General features: G+C 35.8%; 1 protein-coding gene and 1 non-coding gene across 2 annotated transcripts in view; both read left to right on the top strand.

Moving 5' to 3' along the window:
• The window catches only part of ZNF804B (zinc finger protein 804B), a 505,006-nt gene that overhangs the window by 206,431 nt on the left and 276,949 nt on the right, over positions 1-21,626 (top strand). The window lies entirely within an intron of this gene.
• LOC132496547 (U6 spliceosomal RNA) lies at positions 7,392-7,502 on the top strand. The gene has a single exon (XR_009533447.1). It is a non-coding gene; the product is annotated as a U6 spliceosomal RNA (small nuclear RNA).

Raw genomic sequence — 21,626 nt, 5'->3', positions numbered from 1 at the left:
CCTTATTTCAGATTTAGTATTTAAAAATGCAACGTATCACATTTATTATTTTTATATTGATTACATGTTGAAATGCTATTATTTAATGAGTTAAATAAAATATATTATCAAATTATTTTCACCATTTTTATGTTTACTATTTTTGGTGTGGCTACTGGAAACTTTCAAATTACATATATGGCTCAGTTTGTATTTCTATTGACCAGCCCTCTTTATTTTGATCTCCCTCTGGCTAAGGGATTTCTGAGGGATTTCTGAAACTGATTCTTTGTCACCTTGATTGCAAATCTGTTATTTGGTGGTGCCTCTTCCTTTGGTATGCCATATCTAACAAATCTCGGTACCTCAGGGAAAATTACAGTTTTAACATTTTGGGTTCCACATACAATAGCTTGTTTAATTCTCATAAAAATCCTATGAACAGGCTATTATTATCTGCTTTTTTCAAATGAGAAACGTAAGAAATAACTTACTGAAGTTCCTCTACCAGCAAGTGAAATCCAAGAATAGGTTTGTCTGACTTTCAATCCCACACTTTTCCACTTTACTGTGCAGCCTCCACTCTGGGACAGCAATATGTGAAAATTTGTTCTTATGAATTATTTGGAAACTATCTGCTCAACTTTGTACAAGTTGAAATCTGTAGGAGTTTTACATAAGAGTAAATATTGTCCTGTGTTTTGAATAAGGCAATCATTTCTTCTTAATGAAGCAGTGTAATTCTTCATGTTGCAAACATCAGTACTTTTAAATGCATTGTCACACTTTAATTGCTTTTTGCTGATAGGCCAATTCAGTTCTGGTCTCGGACACCATTAGCTATGTTGTATCATTGTTTTTTTGTAGTTAAAATTTAATTATAACACATTCATTCTATACAACTGGACTCTACCTTTGGCAATTTCTTCTATATTTGTGCCAGACTTCTGAGAAGCCCTTTTTCTCTCTGACTTCATGAATGGTCCAAACAAATACAATGATGCAAAGCGATAGGTTGGATCAATGGAAAAAATCCTTGACTATTACATTCCAAGTTAGCTCTCTGGAGCTAAATGACTCAAGCCATTTGATGTACCTCTGTGTGATGTTTTCTATAATAAGTAGACAGTATCTTTCTCCCCTAAATTCCTATAATCTTTCTTTAATTCTTCTAATTACATCACTTAAAACACTTTATTGAAATTGTCTGTTGCATGTTCATCTCTCTGATTAGAAGATGATTCTGTTGAGGACAGGGATTAAATATGTATATATATATATATACATATTAGATATATATGCATTATATATATGAACATGTATGCATGCAGTGAATGGTCTTCCTTGAACTTAACCCAATGTTGAAATGTTTTTTAAACCTATAAGAGAAATCCTTTACCTTCATTCATAGTTTTCACTTGACTGTCAAGATGAGTACCAAGAGTTAAAGTTTTATAATGTTAAACTTTTCATTTGGGAGATGTCAGAATATCTCTGTTTTTAAAGTTCTATAGTCTGTAGTAGTAGTTTATAGGTATATGGGTGAAGGGATTAACATTTTTCAAAAAATATTGAAAATCAGATTTTTTTTAATTTTTATTTTTTTTATTAGTTTCTGCTTTATAACAAAGTGAATCAGTTATACATATACATCTGTTCCCATATCCCTTCCCTCTTGCGTCTCCCTCCCTGCCACCCTCCCTATCCCACCCCTCCAGGCGGTCACAAAGCACCGAGCTGATCTCCCTGTGCTATGCGGCTGCTTCCCACTAGCTATCTACCTTACGTTTGGTAGCGTATATATGTCCATGCCTCTCTCTCGCTTTCTCACAGTTTACCCTTCCCCCTCCCCATATCCTCACGTCCATTCTCAAGTAGGTCTGTGTCTTTATTCATGTTTTACCCCTAGGTTCTTCATGACAGTATTTTGTCTTAAATTCCATATATATGTGTTAGCATACGGTATTTGTCTTTCTCTTTCTGACTTACTTCACTCTGTATGACAGACTCTAGGTCTATCCACCTCATTACAAATAGCTCAATTTCATTTCTTTTTATGGCTGCGTAATATTCCATTGTATATATGTGCCACATCTTCTTTACCCATTCATCCGATGATGGACACTTAGGTTGTTTCCATCTCCTGGCTATTGTGAATAGAGCTGCAATGAACATTTTGGTACATGACTCTTTTTGAATTATGGTTTTCTCAGGGTATATGCCCAGTAGTGGGATTGCTGGGTCATATGGTAGTTCTATTTGTAGTTTTTTAAGGAACCTCCATACTGTTCTCCATAGTGGCTGTACCAATTCACATTCCCACCAGCAGTGTAAGAGTGTTCCCATTTCTCCACACCCTCTCCAGCATTTATTGTTTGTAGATTTTTTGATGATGGCCATTCTGACTGGTGTGAGATGATATCTCATTGCAGTTTTGATTTGCATTTCTCTAATGATTAATGATGTTGAGCATACTTTCATGTGTTTGTTGGCAGTCTGTATATCTTCTTTGGAGAAATGTCTTTTTAGGTCTTCTGCCCATTTTTGGATTGGGTTGTTTGTTTTTTTTTGCTATTGAGCTGCATGAGCTGCTTATAAATTTTGGAGATTAATCCTTTGTCAGTTGCTTCATTTTCAAATATTTTCTCCCATTCTGAGAGTTGTGTTTTGGTCTTGTTTATGGTTTTCTTTGCTGTGCAAAAGCTTTTAAGTTTCATTAGGTCCCATTTGTTTATTTTTGTTTTTATTTCCATTTCTCTAGGAGGTGGGTCAAAAAGGATCTTGCTGTGATTTATGTCATAGAGTGTTCTGCCTATGTTTTCCTCTAAGAGTTTGATAGTTTGATAATCAGATTTTTATATTGCTATGCAAAACCACTAAACATTTGTGTTTGTTTAACAAAAAAAATACACAATCTCCTTTTCTGAAGAAGGTTATTTTTAAAGAATGTAATCTAAAATAAAAAACAATTTTTGAAAATATAAATTTATTTATTTAACATCTTTATTGGAGTATAATTGCTTTACAATGTTGTGTTAGTTTCTGCTCTATAACAAAATGAATCAGCTATACATATACATATATCCCCATATCTCCTCCCTCTTGCATCTCCCTCCCACCCTCCCTACCCCACCGCTCTAGGTGGTCACAGAGCACCGAGCTGATCTCCCTGTGCTATGCAGCTGCTTCCCACTAGCTAGCCATTTTATATTTGGTAGTATATATATGTCCATGCCACTCTCACTTCATCCCAGCTTATTCTTCCCCTTCCCCGTGTCCTCAACTCCATTCTCTACATCTGCGTCTTTATTCCTATCCTGCCCCTATGTTCTTCAGAACCATTTTTTTTAATTTCCATATATATGTGTTAGCATATGGTATTTGTTTTTCTCTTTCTGACTTACTTCATTCTGTATGACAGACTCTAGGTCCATCCACCTCACTACAAATAACTCAATTTCGTTTCTTTTTATGGCTGAGTAATTTTCCATTGTATTTATGTGCCACATCTTCTTTATCCATTCATCTGTCAATGGACACTTAGGTTGCTTCCATGTCCTGGCTATTGTAAATAGTGCTGCAATGAACATTGTGGTACATGACTCCTTTTGAATTATGGTTTATTTTTATTTAAAAATTTAATACACTACTCTCATCTTGCTCTGTCTTCCATGAACTCTACTTGGCACTGGTCCACGGACTAGGAGAGGGCAGCTTCTGTGAGATGCGTGCCATAGTGTAGACGTATGAAGGGTGGTGAGGGGAATCTAGTGATGCCCCCTTGTTTGCAGGGGTGGTGAGGGGAATCTAGTGATGCCCCCTTGTTTGCAGGGCCTTCTGTACACAACACACAGCAGAAGCTCCTCTGTGATCAGTTCACGTGTCTGAGTTAGTTAATCTTGCATCTTTGGCTTAGTAGGACTGTCATTACAGAAAAAGTAAGTAGCACAAAAATTCATGCTCTAAAAAAGTTATGTCCTGTTTTAATGGGAAGATGTGAATCAACCTGCCTTATATATAGGGAAAGGATCAGAAATACTAGAAGACTGTAACAGGCACAGGAACCACAGACCCTTTGGCAGTATAAAAACATTCTGTGCACACCATGGGTGATTTACTGATTCTTACATGTTGACAAACTGATTGCATACATACCAAAATGAATTGGAAGCAGAAGTAAATTCAGATGTAAACAAAACCATTATGGAGGATACATTTTCTTCTAACAGGAACCAATAAACCCAAGTATTCCTTCAACATAATGCATCCTGTGTCTCAAATATCCCCACGTAACTGGAAATACATTTTCCAATAATTTATTTCTTTGGATTGGTCCTCCACTTATGAAATGCTAACAGGGCATATGCAACTTCTGGCAAACAAAGACTCTGATAGTCATAAAATACATTAATGTAATATCAAAGCAATAGAGCCAAGACAGACTGCCAAATTGTTTAAATTCCTTCTCCCTTTTCCTAGTCCCTATTCCAACATTAGCTATTTTCCAACATCCTCATTTATTTATTCTCATATCTCCAATCTCTTTAAAGAAACATGGAGCTGGGGGCCTCCCTGGTGGCGCAGTGGTTGAGAGTCCGCCTGCCGATGCAGGGGATACGGGTTCGTGCCCCGGTCTGGGAGGATCCCATATGCCGCGGAGCGGCTGGGCCCGTGAGCCATGGCCGCTGGGCCTGCGCATCCGGAGCCTGTGCTCCGCAACGGGAGAGGCCACAACAGTGAGAGGCCCACATACCGCAAAAAAAAAAAAGAAAAAAAAAAAAAAAAAAAAAAAGAAACATGGAGCTAATGACAACTAATGATTTGTGATTCACCTTATTTTTAGTAATTGTGGAATTTCCTTCCTGCCCCACAGCACAAATAATCTGTCTTTAGAAAATAATACCAGTTCTGTTTTCTTGCTTTTGCTGTGTTTAGCTTCTTATCCAAAGGAATAAAACCAAATTCCTGCCCAAAGTGCTTACTGCTTACTGCCTACACAAATGATGAGCATTTCACTCTACCTAATATACTTAAGAACCATGCATCCAGTAGAAAGAAACTCCAAGGATCCCAGTACATAAACAAATTCCAGTCCTCTTTCACCTTGTCCTGATCTTTAGTTTGCTTTATTCCCTGTTGCTGACATCTTACAACCTATAATACTTTACTTTGTTTGCTCCCTACCCTTTGTTTCCCTTTTACTTGATGTATCTCCTCTGGCATTCACCTCTGACTCACCTTAGACACCAACCTGCATTTGCCCTCATCACAGTCTACTTCTGGAGCTTGATATCTATCTTTTCTTCTACCCCCAAACCTAGTTCTAGACCTTGAGACCCTATGTCAGTTCTATTTCATCCTACAAAAGAAAAGTGGGCTCAAAACTAAACAAAGATGAACTACTTACTAAATAGTTAAACTTTTTTTTAATGGTACCTTATTTCCAAGTAAATCATTTTTTAAAATAATGGTGATAATTCCTTGACTTGAAACAATTTGAGTCATTCCTTTGCTTGGAGTCTGTTATGCTAAATCCTCTATCAAATAGCTCTGTGTAGTACAGCTTGGGTTTTTTTTTTCCATGCTTTTCCATAAGATTGGTTATTTACATGACCCTCAAATGTTTGACTGTTTCACTTGTATGTCATTTTCTTCCTTACAATAAATGTCTGTAACTCTTTCAAAACATCCTTCAGCTCAAACGCCTTCAATAAGCAATCAAGCATGTCCTTATGACAGCAGCCATGTGGCCTCACCTATTTCAGAGTGCACATGCAGGAGCTTGATTTGTATAGAATTTATATTATTACATTGTTCTAAGGAGAATTTTCAAGTGTAAGGTTTATACCCCCAACTGGACTCCAAGCACAAGAAAGAAATCAACTGTGTCCATATATCTTTGTGTTGCTTGAAAACCTAACATATTTCTGATAGGAACATAATAAACATCAACAGCCTGGCTTTGTAAGGAATCATTAGTCTCCCTTTTCATACTTCAAGTTTATTATGAGAACACATTTCTTATTAGTGTATCAAACAAAACTTGTCTGTAGCCTAAAGAGTAAGAACACACTAAAAGCTTTTCACCGCCCATAAAAAAGAAGAAGAGAAAATCTCTCTATATCATGAGAGTATGGATTCAAATGACAAACAAATGAGATGGGGAATGAAAATAAAATATCACCAGAGAGAGATCAAAGCTTTATTTGTTCTTTTGAAAATGTAGAGATTTGGATGTTCAGAGTTATTGCCTGAATTGTTTGTCAACAAGAGAGAGATTTGCTACTCTCTTTTGCATCGAATGATACTTGACATGGGAGCATATATTTTAAATACCATTGTCAAACAGGCAATGAACATTATGAATTCACTGATGTGTGTATAGCATAAATGCTTAATTATAACAATAGTTATTGCAAAACTTTATATAATACGAGAAGGAGCAGAGATCAAACAAGGGGAGTAGAGAGTCCACAACTAATATTTAAGAGGAATTATGTCAATTATAGGGAATTATTTTATTACCATTTCCAGTATTCTTGAAAATAGCAATAACAACTTGATGTGGATCTTGATATAGAAACTTTAGACAGATTGATTGATTAAATCCTCTTAAATATGTGATTTTTGCAACCACAGAAAATAGGAATGACACAAAGAAGAATACCTCTGTAGGAAGAAGGAAAGTTGATATAAGAGCACAACTAAAGGAACTTAGGGAAGAGAGAGAAGAGACACTTTAACACTGATTCACACTACAAGGATTAATGTTGCTTTATCTCTATATACACATGAATAGACCTTCCATTAAATCAGTGATTTCCAACTCTAATTGTACCTTAAAACATCCTGGGGAAATGTCACAAAATACTGATGCCTAGGTCCCACCCTCAGAGATTCTGATTCAACTATAAATTTCCCAGGTATCACTGTGTCTTCATTGTAGCCAACCATTGCAATGGGTAATTTTAAAGGAAACTTTACTTTGTTCATATCAAGAGTAAGTACACCTCAACTTACATTGCCCATGAATAAGATGACTAACCATTGGACCCATCTTGGCCTCTTTGCATTAGTGCCTCTTCATCAGGGACACAGAAAACCTGTGAAAATCATCCCCAACCTAGACTTTGATTTCTCTCAGGGGATAGTTTGAGCCATAGCTCTGGCTGCTCCACCCAAGGGCCACCATATGTTCAGGTTTGGAGTAGCCATGCAAGAATGATAAAGCATACAATTTGTCCTCTCCTCTGATGTTTTTAGAATATGTCCATAGCTGTAGTCAGATGCCTCCAGTGACCATTTGCCTAGTGATATCTATAGATAACCTATAACTTTGCTCTTTTGTGGGGAGAAATCAAAGCAGCATTGATATGAGCCATCTGAAAATTAAAAAAAACAAAACATTAATAGTGCTCGCTTCGAAAGCACATATACTAAAATTGGAACAGTACAGACAGAAAAGACTAGCGTGGACCCTGTACAAGGATGATATGCAAATTTGTGAAGTGTTCCCTATTTTTATCAACAGATAATTGGCTTAAGAAGATGTGGTATACATATACAATTGACTATTACTCCCATAGAAAAGAATGGAATATTGCCACTTGCAGCAACATGGCTAGACCTAGAGAGTATTATATTTAGTGATGTAAGTCAGACAAAGACAAATATTATATGATATCACTTATATGTGGGATCTCAAAAATAATACAAATGAATCTATACACAAAACAGAAACACACAAACATAGAAAACAAACTTGTGATTACCAAAGGGGAAAGGGAGAGGAGGGGTAAATGAGGAGTATGGGATTAACAAAGTACTATACATAAAATAGATAAGCAACAAGGATTTACTGTGTAGCACAGGGAACTGTATTAAATATTGTGTAATAACCTATAATGGAAAAGAATCTGAAAAAAATAACTGAATAGCTTTGTTGTATACCTGAAACTAACATAATATTGTAAATCAACCCTACTTCAATTTAAAAAAACCCACTAATTAATGAACTAGCATCGTGAATATATGCAGCCTAGAGCCCTAGTCAAGACAGTCACTGGAAAACCTTAAACTGGTCATGTGACCCAAGAGTCGGTCAAGAGTGCTAAATATCAGGGCTTTTTGCTTCAGTATTCCACACTGGCAGGCTCACATATGATATGGCCACAATCCACGAGTCACATTCCATGAGGCCCTCTCATTCAGTAGCCTGAAACATGGAGCTAAACATAGAGAATGCTTTAGATAATGTTTCCAAAGTGAGAGGGAAAAAATGAGAATACTGACATTTCTCTCTTTTTACCTTTATCTCCGTCTTCTGCCTCACTCTCCCACAATCCTCAAGGATCATAAAGCTTTGATTATTCTTTTACTTCCTCTGTGTCAGCTCCTCCTTCTTTCCATTCCAGTTTCAGGGTTAAACTTGAGGATGGACAGTATGGGAAAAAAGTCCATCATAACATCTAGACATTGATGTTGTAAGTGATGCTAAAGAGTCCTTAATTTCTTTTTCTCTTCCAAAAGTTTGGTTTTAAGCAGAATATATTGCTTAAAAATTATATTTTGAATATTAGTGGTTAAATAATAACTCTCTTTTCCCCTCTCTTTACAATGCTTTGTAATAGCCCTAATCCTCTCTCTGTTACCTGCCTTTTCTTAGACTTTAGACTTACTTAAGGTCCCATCAAGGTTTAAACAATCTACAGTTCTATATTACTTCCCTATGCTCTCTTAGCAAATTGACACAATTTTGGTGACTTAAAACAGCATGCAATTATTATTTCTTAGTTCTGTAGATCCCAAATCAGGGTGAGCTCAACTGGGTTCTCTGCTCAGGGTTTCACAAAGTGTCAGCACTGCTGGACCCTTACCTAGAGGCTCTGGGAAAGAATCTGCTTCCAGGCTCATTCAAGTCGGTGGCAGAATTCAGTTCCTTGTGGTTGTAGGACTTAAGCCTCTGTTCTTGCAGCCTGTTGGTCAGGAACTGCTCTCAGCATCTAGAGGCCACTCTCAGGTCCTTATCTTGTGGCCCCGTCTATCTCAGTAATCGATAAGTTCTCTAACTCTGTCTTCTGCTACCAGTCGGAGAAAACCTCTCTGTCTTGTAATGGCACATGGGATTGTTTTAGACTCAGCTGGGTAATCTCCTTTTTCATTAACTCAAAGTCATCTGATTAGTAACTTTAATTACATCTCCAAATTCCCTTTTGCCACGTAAGGTAACATAATCAAATGTGTGGTATCTCATCATATTCACAGTCCCAGGGATTAGGGAACAGAATCTTGGTGGGTCATTTTTAGAATTCTGCCCAAAACAGTTCCTTATTTTAAATCAGAAAACTGAACCTTGGGACTTCTATAACTCTGTTGTTTACAATAGCCTTAAGAGTGCTTCTCAGGGTTCATAGAAGCTATGAGAAGATTATTCCAGGGATGAAGTAATATTTATACTTTTTAAACTTCTATTGTGAAAATAATGATAATTTTTTTTTGCTTGTGTTGTTGTAGAGGCTACATGATTTATTAAAAGAAGATGGCACAACATAAAGAGATGCCTGAACTACAGGCATACCTTGGAGATATTGTAGATTTGGTTCCAGACCACCACAGTAAAGAGAGTCACATGAATTTCTGGTTTCCTAGTGCCTATAAAAGTTACTTTTACACTATACTGTAATCTGTGAAGTGTGCACTAGCATTATGTCTTAAAAAAACAATGGACAAACCTTAATTAGAAAATACTTTATTGCTAAAAAAATACTATAATCTGAGCCTTCAGTTGGTCATAGTATTTTTGCAATAGCAACATCAAAAAATTGATCACAGATCACTCTAACAAATACAATAATAATGAAAATTTTTGAAATATTACCAGAATTACCAAAACATGATACAAAGACGTGAAGTAAGCAAATGCTGTTGGAAAAAATGATGCAGATGGACTTGCTTGATGCAGGGTTGCCACAAACCTTCAATTTGTAAAATTCACAGTATCTGCAAAGTGCAATAAGGCAAAGCATAATAAAACAAGGTATGCCCGTAAAATTTAGTTTATAAATATTTAGCTTTTTGGTATTCTTTACACATGTGCTTTTTTTCATTATGAAATCCGTTGTTTAATTCTGATGCTTTCAAAGTATAGAAAACATATTGCCTTCATTTTTACTAAATAATATTATTACCATTAGCAAGAAGGTATGAAAGAAGTAACACTACTTTCTTTGCATATGGTTGTTATTTCATTATTCTACAAATCATTTGAATCACCTTCTCCTAAGAATGTTGAAATTCAGAAAATATGAGGCAGATTATGTTAGCCTTACCAAATCCTTGATGATCAGAGTAGTATTTTGCAAAACAAGGATAAGACTAGGTTGATACTTGACAACAAAAAAAGTTATGTGAAAGAAAAATAAAAGTTGATTAAATTCAGAATGAGTAAAATGAAATATTACCTTTTTATTAGCTACTTGGCCTACATAATTTGATGAACAAGAAAAGTCAGTGATTCAAAAAGAGTTGTTACTACTTGCATTAAAGATACGGCAGAATTGCTGTCCGCTCCCAAGTATCCCTCAAAGCTTATTGTTCAACTCCCCCCAAAAAGTGCCAACAAGGCCATCAGAACTAAGCATCTGCTCATTTCAAACATGTAAAACTCATTTACATGCTAGAGTATCTATGTAGTACATAAATGGAGGTATAGGGTCTCATTAGTGGGTTTTGAGAAAAGCAATACCATTATTGGAGCAAGGCTTCGTTGCATTCATTTAAAAAATGTTTACTTGATTTTACTCTTATAAAGCTAATTAGTGTTTGTTCTGGGCAGTGGTGAAAAATAGAAAGTTGAAAGGAAACAAGTGATCATCCAGGCTGTCAATATAATATTAGATGTGTTTGTTCCAGCTTTCTAAGATTTTTCATAGTTTTGATCATATATGTATAGCGATTTATTCACTTAATATTACAATTTCTTCATAAAATCAGTTTTGTCTCATTGATTCATCTTACATAAATTTCATCATAAATAATATTATCTTACACTTGATTTTCGCTGTGCTTGAGTTAATGTCTTTAAATTTGAGTGATTTAATCCTTTCATCATATGCTAACTCTTCCCCCATTAATTTCTTTTATTCAACTGATTTCTGCCTAATGCACTCAGTTGTAGAAAATTTTGAAATAAAATTCATTAGCAGTATTATTATCGGTATTTTTCCCTGTTTCTATAGCAGCTCTTTCATAACCATTAAGCATGCAGAAATGATAGTGATGCATTCATGTAGTTTTGACACATTACAACATGTAAGTGAAATTGTTTTTTTAAGCTATTTCATGACATTTACCATTAATTTTACTCTAGATATCTAATTCCAAAAATTGACCAATTTTTAGAGAAAATTTAGGATATTGGTTTAGCCAAAGTCATCAAAAACCTAGAAAATCTTAAAAGACCTAAAAGCCCATAAACCTTCTGTTTCCCCATCCAAAGTTACTGTTTCTAAATATTTATTTTATTGATGAAACAGAATTTGAAATAGAATTGCAATGTAAACCAATCATGAGCAACAAGAGTGGGGAAAAAGTAGCAGTCATACTGCTGTTACAAGGTGGCCTGCTCTGCAAGGGTGTGTCTCCAAAGATTGCTAGCAGGAGTTCCAAAATCTTTAAAAATAAATTAATTTTTTTTTAACCAAAGTGTCTGGAAGAGATGTGGAAATGAGCATTTTACCACTTTGCACACAGCCACACTTTGTAAAAACTATTCAAATTTTGGCCCCAAATTTTCCTTCATCTTGGCTGCTGCCCAATTTTCTCTCTTTTAAAACTATGTCTCCCTACTTTCCCAGACTTTCTAGGTTATTTTCTGTTTCCAGAAGTATCATCATGTCCCTTCTCATAGGAATTCATCTCTCCCTTCTCTGTCCTAGTTCATTCTCTAATTTTGATTCTAATCAACTCAACAAAAGCCTGATTGGGCAAAGAAGAAAAGAGCCTTTCTCCTTATAGGCAGTGGATCTGATTGGGCACATCTGCTCTTAGGTGCAGTGAAATGAGGTTCCCTCACAACCTGTCTCCTCCTCTGCACACACACACAGACACACACACACACACACAACTAAACTCTCTCAGTAGCACTCAGACAATATAGATGGAATACCCTCATCTCTGGCACATACACACAGCCATGCCTAAGTTTGTGATGGATGAGGACAGTAGCTATAGAAAGTAGAGCACAGATTCAGATATATCTTGGGGTCTCCATACCCTGGAGAGGGCACCAAGCCTCATTCCTCATCTTGATCCTTGAATCAGCTCTGTTTGTGATACAGGGATGGTCTTGTGGAATTATTTTGGAAAAACTTCACTGGGCCCCCAAATTGCTATGGGAGAGTCTAAAACTGTACCTGCCCTGAGCTTTAAGAAAATAAATAGGTTTTCTATCTCCCTTGCTTACATTTGGTATTTTTGGAGTTGCCTTATGGCTCTGTAAATATCAAAGTACCACATGAGACATTAAAGGGATACAAGTATTAGTTCCAGTTCACTGGTATAAGAATTTATTCATTCATTAACTCAACAAATACTTATTGAGTTCCTATTATTTTCCAGGCACTCTTTTAATTTCTGGAAATACTGCAACAAACAAAATACATGAAACTGTCTACTCTCAATGACCATACATTACAGTAGGGAGAAACAAACAATAAGCAAACTACTTGTTAGGTGGTATACTGGTCTGAGTAAATGCTGTTAAAGTCCATAAAAAAGAATGAAATAAGGCCATTTGCAGCAACATGGATAGACCTAGATTTAATCATACTAAGTGAAGTAAGCCAGACAGATAAAGACAGATACCGTATGATATCGCTTATATGTGGAATCTAAAAAAGAATGATGCAAATGAACTTATTTACAAAACAGAAACAGACCCACAGACAGAAAACAAACTTATGGTTACCAAAGGGGAAAGAGGGGGGATAAATTAGGAGTTTGGGGTTAATATATACACACTGCTATATATAAAATAGATAACCACCAAGCACCTACTGTATAGCACAGGACACTATACTCAATATAAAGGAAAAGAACCTGACAAAAAATAGATATATATGTATGTATAACTGAATCACTTCACTGTACACCTGAAACTAACACAATATTGTAAATCAACTATACTTCAATAAAAATAAATTTTATAAAAACTAACCCCCCAAAAATCCAAAAGCTGGCTCAATTTCTTAGTAAGACCCAAAGCTTACATAATGCCAATAGTAATAGCTGACAATAATATAGCTTCTACCTCATAAAGGCACTGCTCCATATATTTTACACGTATAAACTGATTTAATCTTCATGGTCACCCTAAACAGAAGATACTATGATTATTCACATTTTATAGCTAGAAGAACTGCAGTAACACAGAGATTAATTAATTTACCCCCAAATTTTGCCAGGATAAAGGCAAAGCCAAGATTTAAACCCAAGAAGTCTATTTCCAGAAAACATTCCTGAAAGCATCTTGATATTGAGGGCAACATACTCCAAACTGTTGCGACATGCTGTAAATATACCACATTGGGAAGTGGAGTCTATATGTGTGGCTTATCTTAAAGCTAGCATTTCCAAAGGTCATTCAGACCTGTTATGGTTCATGGAAAAATCTTCGTGGCAAAAAGAGAAAGTTAATGACAATTCATAATTGTTTCATAAAGCTAATTTAGATAATAATAAATGAATCTCTTAGGATCAAGAATACTTTGGGAATTAGATATAAAAAAACTATTATTTTTAATTTATTTTATTGAAGTATAGTTGATTTACAATGTGTTAATTTCTGCTGTACAACAAGTGATTCCGTTATACATATATATACATTCATTTCATATTCTTGTCAATTATGGTTTATCACAGGATATTGAATATAGTTCCCTGTGCTATACAGTAGGACCTTATTGTTTATCCATTCTTTTTTGTTAATTTTTATTGGAGTATAGTTGCTTAACAATGTTGTGTTAGTTTCTAATGTACAGCAAAGTGAATCAGCTATATGTATCCATACATCCTCTCATTTTTGGATTTCCTTCCCATTTAGGTCACCACAGAGTACTGAGTAGAGTTCCCTGAGCTACAGAGTAGGTTCTCATTAGTTATCTATTTTATACATAGTATCAGTAGTGTATATGTGTCGATCCCAGTCTTCAAATTCATCCCACCCTCCTGTCCCCCCTTGGTGTCCATTCGATTGTTCTCTACATCTGTGTCTCTATTTCTGCTTTGCAAAAAAGATCATCTGCACCATTTTTCTAGATTCCACATATACACATTAATATATGATATTTGTTTTTCTCTTTCCGATTTACTTCACTCTACCAGAGAAAACCATAATTCAGAAAGAGTCATGTACCACAATGTTCATTGCAGCAGTATTTACAATAGCCAGGACATGGAAGCAACCTAAATGTCCATCAACAGAGGAATGGATAAAGAAGATGTGGCACATATATACAAAGGAAAATTACTCAGCCATAAAAAGGAATGAAATTGGGTCATTTGTAGAGATGTGGATGGACCTAGATATTTCTGCTTTGGGAAATATTGGCCTTGTACACCATTGGTATTCAGTTTTGTTTTTTTAAATAATAGAAATATTTATTTAATAAAAATCTTAAACAGAAGCCCTATATGTAAAATTAAATAAAAATCAGCAGCTGAAGAGTTGCACTGACTGAAGCAAGGTCAGCAGAAGTGCACATCTCAGTTTACTCTGCGGCTCTCTGCCCCTGTTACTTTGGCAGCCCCTGAGGTGCTTCCTCTGTACTCCTAAGTCTTTGTATGCCACAGTTTGTCAAAAGACCATTACAGTTTTTCAAAATAGGTAATGCTTTGTTCTACGTTTAATTTCACTGGTCTAATATAAGCTTCAATGGCCAAGTGTGAGCAATGTCTAAACCTGATAGGATGGGGCCCTGCTAGTTTCTAGCACTACAGGGACGGTCTGATCTCCTCAGACTTCCCAGGTATCCCAGCCTCAGGGCAATAGGTCACTCGGTGGCTCTAGATGCATGGTTTCCAAGTTTTCTAAATCTTCTCTTCCCCACAGTTTTCTCCATATTTAGTATTTAGTGCATTTCTCATACTACTCACAGTTACCTACCAACAAAAATGACCTTGTCAAAGAATTGTTACATATAAAATCATTTCTCAAATGCTTAAAGCTTGCATTCCCCCAAGACAAAAACCAAACTCCTTAATTTGTTGTTCAAGATCTTGCAGAATCCATCCCCAGCCCAGTCTCACTGCTGTTTTGTCTCTCCCATATCTTCTGCATGAGATTTATTACTTTTTTCATGATTCCCACTCATGTCCATCTCTGTCTAGGCCTTCATGCCATCCATCCTGCTATCTCAATTCTTTCTAGAATCCGTTGCCCATCTTTATTTCTCCAGACTCCTATTCATCCTTTGAGTTTTCTACTCAGGATGGTATTTATAATTTCCCCAAGACAGTAATATAGGAATCTTTTCTTAACACTACTGATACCAAAGAACATTGTATTCTACTTTATCAGTATTCCTGTCTGTCTCTTCCGTTAGACTGCTCACATGTTCTTGCTTGTCTAGTATATTTCTCAGTTCCCATAACAGATTAGAACTAAAGTTTTAGAAAATTAATCAATGCATTTTTCATAACTTTTATTAGGTTTGTTTCAGTGTATCTACAAAGCCTCAAAATATCTGAAAAAATAGGTTTGGTTTAAAAAGCAGACAATATTTGTTGGCATGGAAGTTTTCAAATGATAAGCTAGATGTTGAAATTTTCTCTTGGATACTTTTAATTTTACTAGTGTAGACTTTGGCTGCTTTTTTGTTAGCTAAAAGCTTCAGCTAAGATACTATTGTATTTATTCAGATTGTGTTTGACTCAAAGTGTACACTTAAGGAGTCTTCCATAGAAATGTTCCTATCTTTAACACCATCGTTCAAGAATAATGATTCTATTTAGAGATCTTCCCCCCTTTATTGGTTCATCACATATTTATTTGTTGCTACAGTTTCTTAAAAACACTCAAATTGTTTTTGCTTTGTTTTAGTCACATTCATTTATTTTTTATCACATTCATTAGTTTAATAAAGTTTACATATGAGATGAGTATAAAAACTTATCTTCTTCATCAGTTTCCTGCAGATCCATTTTGCACAGAGGAGAAACAAATTATAAAAATTAATTCCAGGCTATATGCCAGCTTCCAGATTGAAATCAATTAACACAGATGAAGAAACAACTGATGGTCTGGATTAGATTGTTTGGTTTTCTTGTTGCTAATGTCATTTGTTTTGTTTTGTTTTCTGGAAGAAAAATGAATGCTAAGTGATGACTAGTCCTTCAAGAGCTTCAAATTTCCAGAGATCCTGGCATATCACCTGCTTTTCTGTTGCTACGGTCCTATTCTCCCTTTACCCACAGGTGTGTAAACAACATGAGAAATAATGAGAGGGAAGATAGAGGTGTCATAGAAGGAAGGTCCTTGATTTGCACATGGGAAAATAGATGAGCAAAGATGAAATTAAGTGGTTAGAAAATTGAACCTTTGTTATAAAATATTATTAGTAGTAGTTATGAACTTAAGTCACACATGAAATACACTCTAGTAATAGAGCATATAATACACATACTATCTAACTGGCAAGGAAGGTTTTAATTTTATCAAATTATATCCCAAGGAGATCCCTAGGAAACCTTTATGAGTAGAAATCACAACTAAAATAATCCATGGTGTTGTTCCAATATCATAAAAACATGCATCTGACTCAAGATGGATTTTGTACAAAGAAACAGCCCATCACATATTTCCTCCCTTAGACAATTCTCTCCCTAAATTACAAACACACCCACCTCCAGTTGGACTGACAGTGCCAACTCCAGGCTGGAGCCTGGTTTGGCGATTCCTTGGGCCTTTGTCCCACTTTCTTTCCTCCCTCTCAGGGAGATCCAGTATAGGCTGTCTTCACCTCATTTCTTCTGCTGGTACTTCTTATAGTTATGAAAGTACATCTTTGATAATCTTTTCTTATAAGTACACATAAATTCTTTGTAACAACTCTCTACCCTTTCTGTTTTCCATTTTCTGGCAGGTATCTTAGGAAATCACTTCCAGTATAAAATATTATTAAAAATACCTTAATTATGAATGAAAGATGACTACTTTTCATGCAAATCATGTTACTAGTGTACTCATTACATCTTCCTCCAGACTTCTCTTCTTACCATATACTCTGTCTTGATTAATGGCACCATCAGATGCCCATTTTAACTTCCCCATCTCTCAAACCAGTAAAGGGGAAATCATAGAGGTTCATCCCTCCCTCAGCCCAATGATAACAACTAGTAATTGAGACCAAGTGTCCATCTCTTTATCATCCCTCGTATCTGAACACTCTTCCTGTTCCTCAAGAGTATTGGATTATTAACTTAGTTCTCTTGTTTTCACCATTTCAATATTTTCCTAATTGATCCTGCCTCTTTTGTTACCCCTTTCTTACCCATCCTTAAGATTGTCATCAGAGTAATGTTAAGTCAAAAATGAGATCATGCCATGCCTTTGCATACAATTCTTCATTAGCTTCCCATTCCCCTAAACTTAAATCCCATCTTCTTGGCATGGCACATGAAGCTTACTATAATTAAGTTTCTGCTTGCCTGTGCAGGCTCATTAAAATCCACTCTACATCACACTCTGTGTATTCCAGCAATCTCAGAAGTCACCATGCTGGTTTGCCCCTTCACAGATGTTTTCTCTGCATTTAATGGACTTCGTACTCTCAACCCTTGCTTTCTTTGCCTAAGCAATTATATTCTAAGATTAATACAACACTACTTCTCATTTAATTGTTTTAATGTTGCCCTTTGTACTTACTAATGTTACTTTCTATTATTTTTTATTGCAAATATGTACCCTTACAATTGTATTCTGAGTTAAATAGGCCTTTGTGAGCTAGCCTAGAAATCATACCATTATTTATAAAGTGTTTCAAAACAAAAGCCACAAGTTCCAAATGACTGACTGGAAAGCAAAGATTTGGAACATAACCTATTTGTAATTTTGGTCCCAGCGGTTATATCACCAAATGAGGTAACAAGATCAAACCTCAGAGGAAGATTTGTTTGTTTTTAAAACATATGGTGCTGGTGATGTAGGCATGAGAGAATAAAGGAAGGTATATCTCTATTTAACTTCTTAAATTAAATGTTAAATGCTATTTACACACAATAAAAATTCTGGAAACAGCAGGATTTGGCTCTAACTTTAAATGAAGTAGTAGGGAATTGAACCATTAAATAAATAATGGATGGCAAATGGTAGAGCCAGGTTTCTTACTGTTGGAGTGGGGGAATATAGATAAGTAAGGAGAGAAGTATGTTTAGGGGAGAATTATACACACACACACATGCACACACACACACATACATACACAGGTTAGTATACATATGTATATTGTCTTGCTTTGTCATCTGAGAGGGCCTAGAAGGCAATGACACCCCAGTAGCACAGAGCATACTTAGCACCCATATCTTGGTTTCTAACATCATTCTCCAATAAAAGAAATCAAGGATCATTAGAGAAATGCCTGATGGCCTGATTTTAGGGCTGGGCAGTGAATATACAAGATATCCTGGAGCATCTATAACAAGATAGATGCTAGAAAACAAGGAAGTGCTCAAAAACAAAAACAAAAAAAACATTGATGGTTGTATGTCAAAGAGACACAGGAGTCAAGTGAAATAGCTACCAATATCCAAAACTAGAAAAATTTGAGCAAAGAAAATATAAAGAATATATAAAGTAGTATTGGATTATAACCCAAAGTATAAAATAAATATCCATGAGTCCACGATGATATAAATAAGTGATTGAATAAAGAAAGAAATGAGAGCATAGACAAATCTTTTGTGCAATAGAATCCCAAATAATTTATGTAGATATTCAGTCCTCTAGGAAGGGGAACATAACCGCCCACTCCTTAAGTCCAGGCTGTGCATCGTGACTTTTTTTCCAAAGAGTATAATATGGAAAGGAGGGAAAAAAGAGTAAATTTACAGTAGAGAAACCTGACAGACCCTTTAGCCAGGTGAGAAAGTTTAACCTTAGCAGTGATAAATTATGTTGATAATATATACCTTTGCTATGATGTAATAAGGATGGCTGTTAACCTCTGTGGTCTTCTTCCCCAAACCCCATAACACTAACCTGATCATGGCGAAACCAGACAATTCCCAACTGAGAGACATTCTGCAAAATACCTGGCCAATATGCAAAATTGTCAGGGTTATCTAAAACAAGGAAAAGTCTGAGAAACTGTTACAACATAGAGGACCTGAGAAAATACGATGACTAAATGTAATGTGGTATCCTGGATGAGATCCTGGGACCGAAAAGGGCATTCAGTAAAAACTAAGAAAATACGAATAAGCTATGAACTTTAGTAGATCATATGTGTCAATATTGGTTTATTAATTTTTACAAATGTATCATACCAACATGATGTTAATAACAGAAGAGATAGGGAAAGTCTCTTGACTACAAATTGTGTGCATTTTCAAAGAAAATATCTTGTACCTCCCTCCTGTATTTTCTGTATAGAAATAGTGACCTTGTATAGTGTTTTTGCATAAAGGAACTTGCATCAGATGTAAACCTTTCATCCTTTGGGAAAAACGTTGCATTAATTTCAGCTGGCCCATCCCACTGCTAGTGTTCACACCCAGAACGTTCTCATGTCATTCTTGTTCACTGGCTATTGACTGTAATTCTCTCTCATATTTAATGCTCTTGGAGTATCCTTCTGACACATTTTAGTGAACAGACACCATTGTCTATCTCCCTCAAGTGTTTTTTTAATCGCCTATTAACATTACCTTTACCATGCCTATCTGAACCAATACATTGTGCTTTTGGTTGATAGCTCTGAATGGGAGGTTCTGAATAATACAGTTTAAATATAACAATTTAAATTTAGTAATATTTGAACTTTTTCCAATATAGAGAGTCTGGTTATCACAGGCTATTTACTTTAAAGCAGTAATATGGCTTTTTTTCTTATTATTTATATTATTTAAAACATTTACAACATAGAATGACAGAGAACAAAATGAATCAATACTCTATTAAGTAGCAAAACTGTGTGAATGGCCTCAAGGGGAATTTGAAAATCTTGACATAATGAGATATAAAATACAACTGATTGATAGGGAGCCAGGACTGAGGCCCTCACTACCATGACATTTAGGTTGGAAGATATCTGTAGTGTGCTTCCACCTGACTCAGCAGATGGGCATGGTAAAAGGTGTGTGCACATGGTGTGTGCATGTGTGTTTATATAAGCTAGACCTGCTGTAGCATATTGAATGCAATTCTTTATTAGAAATGTTCTGTATAACTTTTTATAAGCAATATATGTTTTATTGATACACATTTGGAATGCTTAAAATATGAGCTGGGGGCCACCATCCCAAACTAGATTTGAGAGATACACTGAGGACCAATTAATTAACCATCACATTAACATCATTTTTTATTTCTATCATCACTTATTTATTTAGTCACCTTTTTTTGTGGTTATCATTACATCCAGTTAATAAGAGGTGTGATTGAATTTCACACATGTTAATTTCACAAGTCTTATTTTCTTAGCTGTGGCTCAGCCTCATTAAGTCCTTCAAAGAAAATTATAACATTTCTTTGAAAGGCATGGAGTTTTATTTAAACTACAACACTACCTGATCTTTTTTTTTTTTTTTTTTTGCCGTACGCGGGCTCCTCACTGTTGTGGCCCCTCCCATTGCGGAGCACAGGCTCCAGACGCGCAGGCTCAGCGGCCATGGCTCATGGGCCCAGCCGCTCCGTGGCATGTGGGATCCTCCCGGACCGGGGCACGAACCCGTGTGCCCTGCATTGGCAGGCAGATTCTTAACCACTGCGCCACTAGGGAAGCCCTACCTGATCTTTTTTTAATGAAAGAACAACAGAATCCTTATTAAGGGGGTTGCTGGAAGTTGTTTTTTGTTTTTAGATATTAACTAAAGTTCTATTTCTAAGCATAATGTTAATTCCAAATGTTTACATGTGACATACATCCCTAGAAACTTTGAGTAAAATATTTGTATGACATCAACATCTGTTTTACCTTCAGGAGTGTCATTTCTATTGGCAGGAACAGCCACCCAGATGCTTAAAAGAATCACCTATGTAGAAAAAGTGTTAGGCTATATCTACGTTACAGATTTTTGCATTAATTCATTTAAATTGTTCACAGACTGATTCTTTCAGCCATTGCTTAATGAATTCCTTCTGCCAAAACACTTCCTTTCCTACTGCATCTCTCAAAATTTGACCCATCCTTCAAGACTTAGATTAAATGCTATTTGCCATTAAGTTGATCCTAATCCTCTCAAATACGTATGATCTCTCATCCTTCAGAATCCTGGTAACCTTTTAATATTATCTTTTTGAGATTTTATTATATTCTGCCTTGAATGACAGTTGTTTCTGTACATGTCTTGGTACCAATACCCCCTTTTAGCCTGCCTCTCCTGGAGAGGACTGTCTGCCCCTTTATCACCCTTAGCCTCACCTGGCACAG

This window comes from Mesoplodon densirostris, chromosome 9 (assembly GCF_025265405.1).
Source record: "Mesoplodon densirostris isolate mMesDen1 chromosome 9, mMesDen1 primary haplotype, whole genome shotgun sequence".
Taxonomy (NCBI): Eukaryota; Metazoa; Chordata; class Mammalia; order Artiodactyla; family Ziphiidae; genus Mesoplodon; species Mesoplodon densirostris.
This window is presented reverse-complemented; position numbering and strand designations above follow the sequence as displayed.